Source organism: Salvelinus namaycush, chromosome 38 (genome assembly GCF_016432855.1).
Source record: "Salvelinus namaycush isolate Seneca chromosome 38, SaNama_1.0, whole genome shotgun sequence".
Classification (NCBI taxonomy): domain Eukaryota; kingdom Metazoa; phylum Chordata; class Actinopteri; order Salmoniformes; family Salmonidae; genus Salvelinus; species Salvelinus namaycush.
The window spans coordinates 20,982,860-20,998,197 of NC_052344.1; positions in this window are offsets into that span (position 1 = coordinate 20,982,860).

A 15,338-nucleotide genomic window follows, 5' to 3' on the forward strand; every position below is an offset into this window, starting at 1 on the left:
TTACTACTGAATGTTAATGGTTACTCAGACCTGGCTGCTTCAACCCGTTGGAATGCATGACTGTGTAAGCCCACATGTATATCGCCCCAAACAGAAACAGAGGAGGCTGGCAGTCTCCTTCAGGCATCGTTTTATGGATAACATGAGCTGGCTGCTAATGAACATATGACACACACACACCGACCATCATTAAAATTGGTTGTGGAGTGTTCTGTAAGACCACAGAGATAGACATAGTCTCTCTCTCTCTCTCTCTCTCTCTCTCTCTCTCTCTCTCTCTCTCTCTCTCTCTCTCTCTCTCTCTCTCTCTCTCTCTCTCTCTCTCTCTCTCTCTCTCTCTCTCTCTCTCTCTCTCTCTCTCTCTCTCTCTCTCTCTCTCTCTATAACATTACTAAAGCTCTTGGTGGATTAGAGGGTGAATGGGTGAATAATTAAACACTTCAAAGCATTTCAAGGTAATGTAGGGGCGAGAGGGGGAAGTATACGCTACTGTTTTGTTTTCAATACTGAGATACCTTGGACACAGGTCTTGTGGAATCTGTTGTAGGTTTGGGAAAGAAGACATTTACATTTGACATTTGAGTCATTTAGCAGACACTCTTATCCAGAGTTACTTAGTTAGTGCAGTCCTCTTATGATAGGTAGGTGGAACAACCACACATCAGTCACAGTAAGAACATTTCTCCTTTATAAAGTCAGCAGTCAGAGCTTTTATTTTTAGGGCAGGTGTCTTGACATTGATTTAAGAAGATCAAGATGAGAACCTAACGGTTTATCTTGAGTTTTACAATCCTCTGTTGTTTTTTGTTGCTTGAGTGGAATTTACATTGATTTGATGGTTTCAAATCCCAACCAATAAGAGATATGCGTTTAAATGAGCAGAATGTCACATCTCACAGGTTCCACAGCTTTCCCTAAGAACAATATGTCCCGACCAGAACACTTAAACAGTCCATTGTTTGAGATATGATGCTTTTGTGTTAGTATATGGATATTAGACTGTATTTTTGCCAAAACATGTTTTTTGTGTTAGCTTTCCTCCCAGTTTCTCAGGCCTTTTCACTTGGCTTTCATCCACATACAGCGGATTGGAAATACATTGTTTCTGTAATGTTGGAAAAGATGCAGGACTGACATGGGGACACAATCAACTCAGACAAACTGCCTGTTATATAACCATCTGTTACATGACTATGAAACAGACAATTAGTACAATGACAGCCGACTCTGCCACTACAACAGGATACTAGTGGTTTGAGGCAGGTTTGAAGCCTTTAATTAAGAATGATTTCTCTCTTATCTCAAGAGGAGGCCCAGAGGAGTGATGTAATCATGGAAGCTTGCTTGGGCGGACACATTTCTCTCTTGAAGATGAGTTCAGCACAACCTTGACAACCTTCCACCACTACATCAGTCACATCCTGAGGAGACACATTTATGAAACGATCAAGGTGCCACCAGCCGCCTGTGCTGGCTAGAGTTGCCTCTATCAGCACCGCAGACCTCTGGGAAAAAGAGCAAGGCAACATCTGTCATTTCACTGGCCTACACACATGTCTGTCTATTCCTCCCTCCCTCATACAGACAGACAGCAAAGACATGTTATAGAATGTGTCTCCCATAATAAGAAAACGACATTCCCAGTCAGTAGTAGTTGATCAAAGTCATTTGGCTTATGTCCCAAATGGAACCCTATTCCCTTTATAGTGCACTACCTTTGACAAGAACCATACACTCTTAGAAAAAAAGGTGATATCTAGAACCTTAAAGGGTTCTTTGGCTGTCCCCATAGGAGAACCAATTGAGGAAAACTTTTTGATTCCAGGTAGAACTCTTTTGATTCCAGGTAGAACCTTTTTGGGTTCTACCTGTTTATGACACCACAGTACAGTAAATGGTAACATATTGTTGGTGATACAACAGTACAGTAAATGGTACCATATTGTTGGTGTTACAACAGTACAGTAAATGGTAACATATTGTTGGTGTTACAACAGTACAGTCAATGGTAACATATTGTTGGTGATACAACAGTACAGTAAATGGTAACATATTGTTGGTGATACAACAGTACAGTAAATGTTAACATATTGTTGGTGATACAACAGTACAGTAAATGGTAACATATTGTTGGTGATACAACAGTACAGTAAATGGTAACATATTGTTGGTGATACAACAGTACAGTAAATGGTAACATATTGTTGGTGATACAACAGTACAGTAAATGGTAACATATTGTTGGTGATACAACAGTACAGTAAATGGTAACATATTGTTGGTGATACAACAGTACAGTCAATGGTAACATATTGTTGGTGATACAACAGTACAGTAAATGGTAACATATTGTTGGTGATACAACAGTACAGTAAATGGTAACATATTGTTGGTGATACAACAGTACAGTAAATGGTAACATATTGTTGGTGATACAACAGTACAGTAAATGGTAACATATTGTTGGAAACACTACAGTATAATACATGAGAACATTAGATAAATCAATCAAAGGAAACAGAAAATTACATTACAAAGCAAATGACATCCAAAACTGCTAACAGAGCAGAAACACACGAACCCAAAGAAAGTTAGTCCATGTAATTTATCTCCCTCCTTTTCCCTGGCTGAAGTCTCTAGCTGCAGTTTCCTTCACATCATTGCCCCCCTCCCTGTGTATATTGCTCTGGTTTAGGAGACGCATTCAAACGGTATTTGGGCCCTCCCGGAGGGCATAGACCTATCACAGCTGTCTCCTTCTCTGAGGTCAGATGGCCGTTCAGACAGGCCTGGAATCAGTTACAGGTTAGACTGTTTCCAGGGAGAATTCAGAAATTCCACGCCTGCTCCATTCTACTCTGTCTGTTCCACTCTGCTCCCAAATTCTCGCGGCTGCAGAACCTTTTGGCCGACACGGAATCTATCACCAAGACGACCCCCTGCCATCAACGGGACAGGGCGATGATGTCATAATGAATGTGCGGAAAATCTTGCCCCACAAGAGACAGAATGTCTTTAATTTAACTCACAACCACCAGGGCCTCTTTCTGGTGCTATTATTATTATTACCAATAACTTGTTTTTACTTTTTTAAGATGCCCTCAGGACCAAGGCTGAGCACAACCACACTTGACATAAACCTTCTGGTTTCTTCAGATAGACCAGCAGGCACTAATGTGGAATGACACAGGAGGTTGTAGAGACAGGAGGTTTTAGAGACAGGAGGTTTTAGAGACAGGAGGTTTTAGAGACAGGTGGTTGTAGAGACAGGAGGTTGTAGAGACAGGAGGTTGTAGAGACAGGAGGTTGTAGAGACAGGAGGTTGTAGAGACAGGAGGTTGTAGAGACAGGAGGTTTTAGAGACAGGAGGTTGTAGAGACAGGAGGTTGTAGAGACAGGTGGTTGTAGAGAGGATGATTAGGAGACAGGAGGTTGTAGAGACAGGATGATTAGGAGACAGGAGGTTGTAGAGACAGGAGGTTGTAGAGACAGGAGGTTGTAGAGACAGGAGGTTGTAGAGACAGGAGGTTGTAGAGACAGGAGGTTTTAGAGACAGGACGTTGTAGAGACAGGAGGTTTTAGAGACAGGAGGTTTTAGAGACAGGAGGTTTTAGAGACAGGAGGTTTTAGAGACAGGAGGTTGTAGAGACAGGTGGTTGTAGATACAGGAGGTTGTAGAGACAGGAGGTTGTAGAGACAGGAGGTTGTAGAGACAGGAGGTTGTAGAGACAGGAGGTTTTAGAGACAGGTGGTTGTAGAGACAGGAGGTTGTAGAGACAGGAGGTTGTAGAGACAGGAGGTTGTAGAGACAGGAGGTTGTAGAGACAGGAGGTTGTAGAGACAGGAGGTTGTAGAGACAGGAGGTTGTGGGCATACATGTGCGTGTCCTGGCCTGCTCTCGACAGATGGAAGTCTCTCTCAGATTACATGGCTGTGAGGAACAAAGAAAACCGTTCTCCAAACACTGATGTCAGACAACCAACTAGTCTACACAACCAACTGTCTGAACTGGTAATCTAGTCTACACAACCAACTGTCTGAACTGGTAATCTAGTCTACACAACCAACTGTCTGAACTGGTAATCTAGTCTACACAACCAACTGTCTGAACTGGTAATCTAGTCTACATTTTAGACATCTTTTTAATTAAAACATTGTGTTGTATTTTTTCTGGTACTTTTTACCCCTTTTTCTCCCCAATTGGTAGTTACAGTCGTGTCCCATCGCTGCAACTCCCGTACAGACTCGTGAGAGGCGAAGTTCGAGAGCCATGCGTCCTCCGAAACACAACCCGCCGCACCGCATCCTGACTGGCGACCGAAGTCAGCGTGTCACAAGGAGTCACTAGACGACGCTGGGCCAAACCCTCCCCTAACCCGGACGACGCTGGGTCAAACCCTCCCCTAACCCACACGACGCTGGCGACCGAAGTCAGCGTGTCACAAGGAGTCACTAGACGACGCTGGGCCAAACCCTCCCCTAACCCGGACGACGCTGGGCCAAACCCTCCCCTAACCCGGACGACGCTGGGCCAAACCCTCCCCTAACCCACACGACGCTGGGCCAAACCCTCCCCTAACCCGGACGACGCTGGGCCAAACCCTCCCCTAACCCGGACGACGCTGGGCCAAACCCTCCCCTAACCCACACGACGCTGGGCCAAACCCTCCCCTAACCCACACGACGCTGGGCCAAACCCTCCCCTAACCCACACGACGCTGGGCCAAACCCTCCCCTAACCCACACGACGCTGGGCCAAACCCTCCCCTAACCCACACGACGCTGGGCCAAACCCTCCCCTAACCCGGACGACGCTGGGCCAAACCCTCCCCTAACCCGGACGACGCTGGGCAAAACCCTCCCCTAACCCGGACGACGCTGGGCCAAACCCTCCCCTAACCCACACGACGCTGGGCCAAACCCTCCCCTAACCCGGACGACGCTGGGCCAAACCCTCCCCTAACCCGGACGACGCTGGGCCAAACCCTCCCCTAACCCGGACGACGCTGGGCCAAACCCTCCCCTAACCCACACGACGCTGGGCCAAACCCTCCCCTAACCCGGACGACGCTGGGCCAAACCCTCCCCTAACCCGGACGACGCTGGGCTAAACCCTCCCCTAACCCGGACGACACTGGGCCAAACCCTCCCCTAACCCACACGACGCTGGGCCAAACCCTCCCCTAACCCGGACGACGCTGGGCCAAACCCTCCCCTAACCCACACGACGCTGGGCCAAACCCTTCCCTAACCCGGACGACGCTGGGCCAAACCCTCCACTAACCCGGACGACGCTGGGCCAAACCCTCCCCTAACCCGGACGACGCTAGCCAAGTGTGCGCCGCCTCATGGATCTCCCGGATCTGTAGTGACGCCGCTAGCACTGTGATGCAGTTCCTTAGACCACTGTGATGCAGTTCCTTAGACCACTGTGATGCAGTTCCTTAGACCACTGTGATGCAGTTCCTTAGACCACTGTGATGCAGTTCATTAAACCACTGTGATGCAGTTCCTTAGACCACTGTGATGCAGTTCCTTAGACCACTGTGATGCAGTTCATTAAACCACTGTGATGCAGTTCCTTAGACCACTGTGATGCAGTTCATTAAACCACTGTGATGCAGTTCCTTAGACCACTGTGATGCAGTTCATTAAACCACTGTGATGCAGTTCCTTAGACCACTGTGATGCAGTTCATTAAACCACTGTGATGCAGTTCCTTAGACCACTGTGATGCAGTTCCTTAAACCACTGTGATGCAGTTCCTTAGACCACTGTGATGCAGTTCCTTAAACCACTGTGAGGCAGTTCCTTAGACCAATGTGATGCAGTTCCTTAGACCACTGTGATGCAGTTCCTTAAACCACTGTGATGCAGTTCCTTAGACCACTGCGATGCAGTTCCTTAGACCACTGTGATGCAGTTCCTTAGACCACTGTGATGCAGTTCCTTAGATCACTGTGATGCAGTTCCTTAGACCACCTCATTGCAGTTCCTTATAACACCTCGATGCAGTTCCTTAGACCACTGTGATGCAGTTCCTTAGACCACTGTGATGCAGTTCCTTAGACCACTGTGATGCAGTTCCTTAGACCACCTCGATGCAGTTCCTTAGACCACTGTGATGCAGTTCCTTAGACCATTGTGATGCAGTTCCATAGACCACTGCGATGCAGTTCCTTAGACCACCGTGATGCAGTTCCTTAGACCACTGTGATGCAGTTCCTTAGACCACCTCATTGCAGTTCCTTAGACCACTGTGATGCAGTTCCTTAGACCACTGTGATGCAGTTCATTAAACCACTGTGATGCAGTTCCTTAGACCACTGCGATGCAGTTCCTTAGACCACCTCATTGCAGTTCCTTAGACCACTGTGATGCAGTTCCTTAGACCACTGCGATGCAGTTCCTTAGACCACCGTGATGCAGTTCCTTAGACCACTGTGATGCAGTTCCTTAGACCACTGCGATGCAGTTCCTTAGACCACCTCATTGCAGTTCCTTAGACCACTGTGATGCAGTTCCTTAGACCACTGTGATGCAGTTCATTAAACCACTGTGATGCAGTTCCTTAGACCACCTGGTTGCAGTTCCTTAGACCACTGCGATGCAGTTCCTTAGACCACCTCATTGCAGTTCCTTAGACCACCGTGATGCAGTTCCTTAGACCACCTCATTGCAGTTCCTTAGACCACCTCATTGCAGTTCCTTAGACCACTGCAATGCAGGTCCTTAGACCACCGTGATGCAGTTCCTTAGACCACCTCATTGCAGTTCCTTAGACCACTGTGATGCAGGTCCTTAGACCACTGTGGTGCAGTTCCTTAGACCACTGCGATGCAGTTCATTAGACCACTGCGATGCAGTTCCTTAGACCACTGTGATGCAGTTCCTTAGACCACTGTGATGCAGTTCATTAAACCACTGTGATGCAGTTCCTTAGACCACTGCGATGCAGTTCCTTAGACCACTGTGATGCAGTTCCTTAGACCACTGCGATGCAGTTCCTTAGACCACTGTGATGCAGTTCCTTAGACCACCTCGATGCAGTTCCTTAGACCACTGTGATGCAGTTCCTTAGACCACTGTGATGCAGTTCATTAAACCACTGTGATGCAGTTCCTTAGACCACTGTGATGCAGTTCCTTAGACCACTGTGATGCAGTTCATTAAACCACTGTGATGCAGTTCCTTAGACCACTGTGATGCAGTTCCTTAGACCACTGTGATGCAGTTCATTAAACCACTGTGATGCAGTTCCTTAGACCACTGTGATGCAGTTCCTTAGACCACTGTGATGCAGTTCATTAAACCACTGTGATGCAGTTCCTTAGACCACTGTGATGCAGTTCATTAAACCACTGTGATGCAGTTCCTTAGACCACTGTGATGCAGTTCATTAAACCACTGTGATGCAGTTCCTTAGACCACTGTGATGCAGTTCATTAAACCACTGTGATGCAGTTCCTTAGACCACTGTGATGCAGTTCCTTAAACCACTGTGATGCAGTTCCTTAGACCACTGTGATGCAGTTCCTTAAACCACTGTGATGCAGTTCCTTAGACCACTGTGATGCAGTTCCTTAGATCACTGTGATGCAGTTCCTTAGACCACCTCATTGCAGTTCCTTATAACACCTCGATGCAGTTCCTTAGACCACTGTGATGCAGTTCCTTAGACCACTGTGATGCAGTTCCTTAGACCACTGTGATGCAGTTCCTTAGACCACCTCGATGCAGTTCCTTAGACCACTGTGATGCAGTTCCTTAGACCATTGTGATGCAGTTCCATAGACCACTGCGATGCAGTTCCTTAGACCACCGTGATGCAGTTCCTTAGACCACTGTGATGCAGTTCCTTAGACCACCTCATTGCAGTTCCTTAGACCACTGTGATGCAGTTCCTTAGACCACTGTGATGCAGTTCATTAAACCACTGTGATGCAGTTCCTTAGACCACTGCGATGCAGTTCCTTAGACCACCTCATTGCAGTTCCTTAGACCACTGTGATGCAGTTCCTTAGACCACTGCGATGCAGTTCCTTAGACCACCGTGATGCAGTTCCTTAGACCACTGTGATGCAGTTCCTTAGACCACTGCGATGCAGTTCCTTAGACCACCTCATTGCAGTTCCTTAGACCACTGTGATGCAGTTCCTTAGACCACTGTGATGCAGTTCATTAAACCACTGTGATGCAGTTCCTTAGACCACCTGGTTGCAGTTCCTTAGACCACTGCGATGCAGTTCCTTAGACCACCTCATTGCAGTTCCTTAGACCACCGTGATGCAGTTCCTTAGACCACCTCATTGCAGTTCCTTAGACCACCTCATTGCAGTTCCTTAGACCACTGCAATGCAGGTCCTTAGACCACCGTGATGCAGTTCCTTAGACCACCTCATTGCAGTTCCTTAGACCACTGTGATGCAGGTCCTTAGACCACTGTGGTGCAGTTCCTTAGACCACTGCGATGCAGTTCATTAGACCACTGCGATGCAGTTCCTTAGACCACTGTGATGCAGTTCCTTAGACCACTGTGATGCAGTTCATTAAACCACTGTGATGCAGTTCCTTAGACCACTGCGATGCAGTTCCTTAGACCACTGTGATGCAGTTCCTTAGACCACTGCGATGCAGTTCCTTAGACCACTGTGATGCAGTTCCTTAGACCACCTCGATGCAGTTCCTTAGACCACTGTGATGCAGTTCCTTAGACCACTGTGATGCAGTTCATTAAACCACTGTGATGCAGTTCCTTAGACCACTGTGATGCAGTTCCTTAGACCACTGTGATGCAGTTCATTAAACCACTGTGATGCAGTTCCTTAGACCACTGTGATGCAGTTCATTAAACCACTGTGATGCAGTTCCTTAGACCACTGTGATGCAGTTCATTAAACCACTGTGATGCAGTTCCTTAGACCACTGTGATGCAGTTCCTTAAACCACTGTGATGCAGTTCCTTAGACCACTGTGATGCAGTTCATTAAACCACTGTGATGCAGTTCCTTAGACCACTGTGATGCAGTTCCTCAAACCACTGTGATGCAGTTCCTTAGACCACTGTGATGCAGTTCCTTAAACCACTGTGGTGCAGTTCCTTAGACCACTGTGATGCAGTTCCTTAGACCACTGTGATGCAGTTCCTTAGACCACCTCGATGCAGTTCCTTAGACCACTGTGATGCAGTTCCTTAGACCACTGTGATGCAGTTCCATAGACCACTGCGATGCAGTTCCTTAGACCACCGTGATGCAGTTCCTTAGACCACTGTGATGCAGTTCCTTAGACCACCTCATTGCAGTTCCTTAGACCACTGTGATGCAGTTCCTTAGACCACTGTGATGCAGTTCATTAAACCACTGTGATGCAGTTCCTTAGACCACTGCGATGCAGTTCCTTAGACCACCTCATTGCAGTTCCTTAGACCACTGTGATGCAGTTCCTTAGACCACTGCGATGCAGTTCCTTAGACCACCGTGATGCAGTTCCTTAGACCACTGCGATGCAGTTCCTTAGACCACCTCATTGCAGTTCCTTAGACCACTGTGATGCAGTTCCTTAGACCACTGTGATGCAGTTCATTAAACCACTGCGATGCAGTTCCTTAGACCACCTGGTTGCAGTTCCTTAGACCACTGCGATGCAGTTCCTTAGACCACCTCATTGCAGTTCCTTAGACCACCGTGATGCAGTTCCTTAGACCACCTCATTGCAGTTCCTTAGACCACCTCATTGCAGTTCCTTAGACCACTGCAATGCAGGTCCTTAGACCACCGTGATGCAGTTCCTTAGACCACCTCATTGCAGTTCCTTAGACCACTGTGATGCAGGTCCTTAGACCACTGTGGTGCAGTTCCTTAGACCACTGCGATGCAGTTCATTAGACCACTGCGATGCAGTTCCTTAGACCACTGTGATGCAGTTCCTTAGACCACTGTGATGCAGTTCATTAAACCACTGTGATGCAGTTCCTTAGACCACTGCGATGCAGTTCCTTAGACCACTGTGATGCAGTTCCTTAGACCACTGCGATGCAGTTCCTTAGACCACTGTGATGCAGTTCCTTAGACCACCTCGATGCAGTTCCTTAGACCACTGTGATGCAGTTCCTTAGACCACTGTGATGCAGTTCCTTAGACCACTGTGATGCAGTTCCTTAGACCACCGTGATGCAGTTCCTTAGACCACCGTGATGCAGTTCCTTAGACCACCGTGATGCAGTTCCTTAGACCACCGTGATGCAGTTCCTTAGACCACCGTGATGCAGTTCCTTAGACCACCGTGATGCAGTTCCTTAGACCACCGTGATGCAGTTCCTTAGACCACCGTGATGCAGTTCCTTAGACCACTGTGATGCAGTTCCTTAGACCACTGTGATGCAGTTCCTTAGACCACTGTGATGCAGTTCCTTAGACCACCGTGATGCAGTTCCTTAGACCACCGTGGTGCAGTTCCTTAGACCACTGTGATGCAGTTCCTTAGACCACTGCGAGGCAGTTCATTAGACCACCGTGATGCAGTTCCTTAGACCACTGTGGTGCAGTTCCTTAGACCACTGTGATGCAGTTCCTTAGACCACTGTGGTGCAGCTCCTTAGACCACTGTGATGCAGTTCATTAAACCACTGTGGTGCAGTTCCTTAGACCACCGTGGTGCAGTTCCTTAGACCACTGTGATGCAGTTCCTTAGACCACTGTGATGCAGTTCCTTAGACCACCGTGGTGCAGTTCCTTAGACCACTGTGATGCAGTTCCTTAGACCACTGTGATGCAGTTCCTTAGACCACTGTGATGCAGTTCCTTAGACCACCGTGGTGCAGTTCCGTAGACCACCGTGGTGCAGTTCCTTAGACCACCGTGGTGCAGTTCCTTAGACCACCGTGGTGCAGTTCCTTAGACCACTGTGATGCAGTTCATTAAACCACCGTGGTGCAGTTCCTTAGACCACTGTGATGCAGTTCCTTAGACCACCGTGGTGCAGTTCCTTAGACCACTGTGGTGCAGTTCCTTAGACCACTGCGATGCAGTTCCTTAGACCACTGCCCACTCGGGAGGCACTTTTCAAGGTCTTTGTCTGTGTGTGTTTTAGGTAAAGAATCCACTCTAGCTTGTGTCACTGTTACAAGAAAATCACGTTTGTTACCACGGCGGCGAGACATGAATGTTCCAAACCCGAAACAGACATACAACGATGACACACAGTGTGGAAAAAATATTACTGCCTTGCATTAATGATTCCTTTAGGTATCTCTTCATTGCAGTTCCTTAGACCACTGTGATGCAGTTCCTTAGACCACTGTGATGCAGTTCCTTAGACCACCTCATTGCAGTTCCTTAGACCACTGTGATGCAGTTCCTTAGACCACTGTGATGCAGTTCATTAAACCACTGCGATGCAGTTCCTTAGACCACCTGGTTGCAGTTCCTTAGACCACTGCGATGCAGTTCCTTAGACCACCTCATTGCAGTTCCTTAGACCACCGTGATGCAGTTCCTTAGACCACCTCATTGCAGTTCCTTAGACCACCTCATTGCAGTTCCTTAGACCACTGCAATGCAGGTCCTTAGACCACCGTGATGCAGTTCCTTAGACCACCTCATTGCAGTTCCTTAGACCACTGTGATGCAGGTCCTTAGACCACTGTGGTGCAGTTCCTTAGACCACTGCGATGCAGTTCATTAGACCACTGCGATGCAGTTCCTTAGACCACTGTGATGCAGTTCCTTAGACCACTGTGATGCAGTTCTTTAGACCACTGTGATGCAGTTCCTTAGACCACCGTGGTGCAGTTCCTTAGACCACTGTGATGCAGTTCCTTAGACCACTGCGATGCAGTTCATTAGACCACCGTGATGCAGTTCCTTAGACCACCGTGATGCAGTTCCTTAGACCACCGTGATGCAGTTCCTTAGACCACCGTGATGCAGTTCCTTAGACCACCGTGATGCAGTTCCTTAGACCACCGTGATGCAGTTCCTTAGACCACTGTGATGCAGTTCCTTAGACCACTGTGATGCAGTTCCTTAGACCACTGTGATGCAGTTCCTTAGACCACCGTGATGCAGTTCCTTAGACCACCGTGGTGCAGTTCCTTAGACCACTGTGATGCAGTTCCTTAGACCACTGCGAGGCAGTTCATTAGACCACCGTGATGCAGTTCCTTAGACCACTGTGGTGCAGTTCCTTAGACCACTGTGATGCAGTTCCTTAGACCACTGTGGTGCAGCTCCTTAGACCACTGTGATGCAGTTCATTAAACCACTGTGGTGCAGTTCCTTAGACCACCGTGGTGCAGTTCCTTAGACCACTGTGATGCAGTTCCTTAGACCACTGTGATGCAGTTCCTTAGACCACCGTGGTGCAGTTCCTTAGACCACTGTGATGCAGTTCCTTAGACCACTGTGATGCAGTTCCTTAGACCACTGTGATGCAGTTCCTTAGACCACCGTGGTGCAGTTCCGTAGACCACCGTGGTGCAGTTCCTTAGACCACCGTGGTGCAGTTCCTTAGACCACCGTGGTGCAGTTCCTTAGACCACTGTGATGCAGTTCATTAAACCACCGTGGTGCAGTTCCTTAGACCACTGTGATGCAGTTCCTTAGACCACCGTGGTGCAGTTCCTTAGACCACTGTGGTGCAGTTCCTTAGACCACTGCGATGCAGTTCCTTAGACCACTGCCCACTCGGGAGGCACTTTTCAAGGTCTTTGTCTGTGTGTGTTTTAGGTAAAGAATCCACTCTAGCTTGTGTCACTGTTACAAGAAAATCACGTTTGTTACCACGGCGGCGAGACATGAATGTTCCAAACCCGAAACAGACATACAACGATGACACACAGTGTGGAAAAAATATTACTGCCTTGCATTAATGATTCCTTTAGGTATCTCTTCATTGCAGTTCCTTAGACCACTGTGATGCAGTTCCTTAGACCACTGTGATGCAGTTCCTTAGACCACCTCATTGCAGTTCCTTAGACCACTGTGATGCAGTTCCTTAGACCACTGTGATGCAGTTCATTAAACCACTGCGATGCAGTTCCTTAGACCACCTGGTTGCAGTTCCTTAGACCACTGCGATGCAGTTCCTTAGACCACCTCATTGCAGTTCCTTAGACCACCGTGATGCAGTTCCTTAGACCACCTCATTGCAGTTCCTTAGACCACCTCATTGCAGTTCCTTAGACCACTGCAATGCAGGTCCTTAGACCACCGTGATGCAGTTCCTTAGACCACCTCATTGCAGTTCCTTAGACCACTGTGATGCAGGTCCTTAGACCACTGTGGTGCAGTTCCTTAGACCACTGCGATGCAGTTCATTAGACCACTGCGATGCAGTTCCTTAGACCACTGTGATGCAGTTCCTTAGACCACTGTGATGCAGTTCTTTAGACCACTGTGATGCAGTTCCTTAGACCACCGTGGTGCAGTTCCTTAGACCACTGTGATGCAGTTCCTTAGACCACTGCGATGCAGTTCATTAGACCACCGTGATGCAGTTCCTTAGACCACCGTGGTGCAGTTCCTTAGACCACTGTGATGCAGTTCCTTAGACCACTGTGATGCAGTTCCTTAGACCACTGTGATGCAGTTCCTTAGACCACTGCGATGCAGTTCCTTAGACCACCGTGATACAGTTCCTTAGACCACCGTGGTGCAGTTCCTTAGACCACTGTGATGCAGTTCCTTAGACCACTGTGGTGCAGTTCCTTAGACCACTGTGATGCAGTTCATTAGACCACCGTGATGCAGTTCCTTAGACCACCGTGGTGCAGTTCCTTAGACCACTGTGATGCAGTTCATTAAACCACCGTGGTGCAGTTCCTTAGACCACTGTGATGCAGTTCCTTAGACCACTGTGATGCAGTTCCTTAGACCACTGTGATGCAGTTCCTTAGACCACCGTGGTGCAGTTCCTTAGACCACTGTGATGCAGTTCCTTAGACCACTGTGATGCAGTTCATTAGACCACCGTGATGCAGTTCCTTAGACCACCGTGGTGCAGTTCCTTAGACCACTGTGATGCAGTTCCTTAGACCACTGTGATGCAGTTCCTTAGACCACTGTGATGCAGTTCCTTAGACCACCGCGATGCAGTTCCTTAGACCACCGTGATGCAGTTCCTTAGACCACCGTGGTGCAGTTCCTTAGACCACTGTGATGCAGTTCCTTAGACCACTGTGGTGCAGTTCCTTAGACCACTGTGATGCAGTTCATTAGACCACCGTGATGCAGTTCCTTAGACCACCGTGATGCAGTTCATTAGACCACCGCGATGCAGTTCCTTAGACCACCGTGATGCAGTTCCTTAGACCACCGTGGTGCAGTTCCTTAGACCACTGTGATGCAGTTCATTAAACCACCGTGGTGCAGTTCCTTAGACCACTGTGATGCAGTTCCTTAGACCAATGTGATGCAGTTCCTTAGACCACTGTGGTGCAGTTCCTTAGACCACTGTGGTGCAGTTCCTTAGACCACTGTGATGCAGTTCATTAAACCACCGTGGTGCAGTTCCTTAGACCACTGTGATGCAGTTCCTTAGACCACTGTGGTGCAGTTCCTTAGACCACTGCGATGCAGTTCCTTAGACCACTGCCCACTCGGGAGGCACTTTTCAAGGTCTTTGTCTGTGTGTGTTTTAGGTAAAGAATCCACTCTAGCCAGTGTCACTGTTTCAAGAAAATCACGTTTGTTACCACGGCGGCGAGACATGAATGTTCCAAACCCGAAACAGACATACAACGACGACACACAGTGTGGAAAAATATTACTGCCTTGCATTAATGATTCCTTTAGGTATCTCTTTCTGAATGCTTATTCTACTCCGTGGTGTTGACACAGCTGTGTGGGATTTGAGTGGTGCTCTTCAGGATGTTGATGAAGCAGTGTGACATGAGAAACCCTTTACCTCGACCCCTATTTCACTACATTCCAAACCATTGACTGGTGGAGAGAGGTGGATGATGTGGATGTTCATGTTACATATTCTAACCCCCTTGTAGGAGAGAATGGGGATACCTGGTCAGTTGTACAACCGAATGCATTCAACTGAAATGTGTCTTCCTCATTTAACCCTCTGAATCAGAGGTGTCCTTAATGGTGTCCTTAACGTGGAGGTGTCCTTAACGTGGACATCCACGTCATCGGCGCCCAGGGAGCAGAATGGTTGATTTTTCCACCTTGCCAGCTCGGGGATTCGACCTTCTGGTTACTAGCCCAACGCTCTTAACCATTAGGCTAACTTGCTCCCCTGTCTAGTACTACGGGTCAGGAAGACAATATTGTCCTAATTGAGCTTTGTGTAAATGCACCGAGGCAATGAGATGGGGCCATGCTTAA